Source organism: Arachis hypogaea, chromosome 5 (assembly GCF_003086295.3).
Source record: "Arachis hypogaea cultivar Tifrunner chromosome 5, arahy.Tifrunner.gnm2.J5K5, whole genome shotgun sequence".
Classification (NCBI taxonomy): domain Eukaryota; kingdom Viridiplantae; phylum Streptophyta; class Magnoliopsida; order Fabales; family Fabaceae; genus Arachis; species Arachis hypogaea.
The window spans coordinates 68747577-68749250 of NC_092040.1; the positions used below are offsets into that span (position 1 = coordinate 68747577).

The following is a 1674-nucleotide window of genomic DNA, read 5'->3' on the forward strand; positions in this document are numbered from 1 at the left end:
TCTTTTCCAATTTTTCCTCTTTTTCGAAAAATTCAAAAAATTCTTTTTCAATTTGTTTTCAAAATCTTTTTCTTATCTTTATATCATATTTTCGAAATTATGCTAACAATTAATGTGATTGATTCAAAAATTTGAAGTTTGTTACTTTCTTGTTAAGAAAGGTTCAATCTTTAAATTTTAGAATCTTATCTTTTAGTTTCTTGTTAGTTAAGTAATTAATTTTAATTTTAAAAATTAAATCTTTTTCAAAATATCTTTTTCTTAAAAATCTTATCTTTTTATCTTATCTTCTTATCTTTTTATCTTATCTTTTTCAAAATTTGATTTCAAAATATCTTATCTAACTTATCTTCTTATCTTTTCAAATTTGATTTTAATATCTTTTTCAACTAACTCTTTGACTTTGTGTTTGTTTCTTTCAAAACCACCTAACTACTTTTCCCTCTCTAATTTTCAAAAATACCTTTCTCTTTTTCAAAAATTCTCTTTAATTGTTTTAAATTTTAATTTTAATCATATCTTATCTTTAATTTTCGAAATTACAACCCCTTTTTCAAAATTATTTTCGAAATTCTCCCTCTCTTTTCTTCTTCTATTTAATTATTTAATTACTATCACTTCTCTTCACCTCTCCTCATCTAAAAATCCGAACCCATTCTTCTTCACTCTTCCCCCCTTTCTTCTTCTACTAACATAAAGGAATCTCTATACTGTGACATAGAGGATTCCTTTTCTTTTCTTGTTTTCTTCTCTTTCATATGAGCAGGAACAAGGAAAAAGGCACTCTTGTTGAAATTGATCCTGAACCTGAAAGGACTCTGAAGAGGAAACTAAGAGAAGCTAAATTATAATAATCTAAAGGTAACCTTTTAGAAACATTAGAACAAGAGAAGGAGATGGCAGCCGAACCCAACAACAATAATGCAAGGAGAATGCTTGGTGACTTCACAAAGCCAAACGTCCAAATTTGACGGAAGAAGCATCTCTATTCCCGCCATTGAAGCCAATAATTTTGAGCTTAAGCCTCCACTAGTTGCTTTAATGCAATAGAACTGCAAGTTTTATGGACTTCCATCTGAAGATCCTTACCAGTTTTTAACTGAGTTCTTGCAGATTTGTGAGACTGTTAAGACGAATGGAGTTGATCCTGAAGTCTACAGACTCATGCTTTTCCCTTTTGCTATAAGAGACAGAGCTAGAATATGGTTGGATTCACAACCTAAAGACAGCCTGGACTCTTGGGAGAAGCTGGTCACAGCCTTCTTGGATAAATTCTTTCCTCCTCAAAAGCTGAGTAAGCTTAGAGTGGATGTTCAGACCTTCAAACAAAAAGATGGTGAATCCCTCTATGAAGCTTGGGAAAGATACAAGCAGTTGACCAAAAGGTGTCCATCTGACATGTTTTTAGAATGGACCATATTAGATATATTCTATTATGGTCAATCTGAATTTTCAAAAATGTCACTAGACCATTCTGTAGGTGGATCCATTCACCTAAAGAAAACACCTGCAGAAGCTCAAGAACTTATTGACATGGTTGAAAATAACTAGTTCATGTACACTTCTGAGAGGAATTCCGTGAGTAATGGGACGCCTCAGAGGAAGGGAGTTCTTGAAATTGATGCTCTGAATGCCATATTGGCTCAGAACAAAGTGTTGACTCAACAAGTTAAC

At 32.3% G+C, this 1674-nt stretch overlaps 1 non-coding gene across 1 annotated transcript; it reads right to left on the minus strand.

Moving 5' to 3' along the window:
* Positions 1-1296: 1296 nt before the first annotated feature.
* Positions 1297-1400, minus strand: LOC112805049 (small nucleolar RNA R71). The gene has a single exon (XR_003203662.1). It is a non-coding gene; the product is annotated as a small nucleolar RNA R71 (small nucleolar RNA).
* Between the last annotated feature and the right edge of the window lie 274 nt (positions 1401-1674).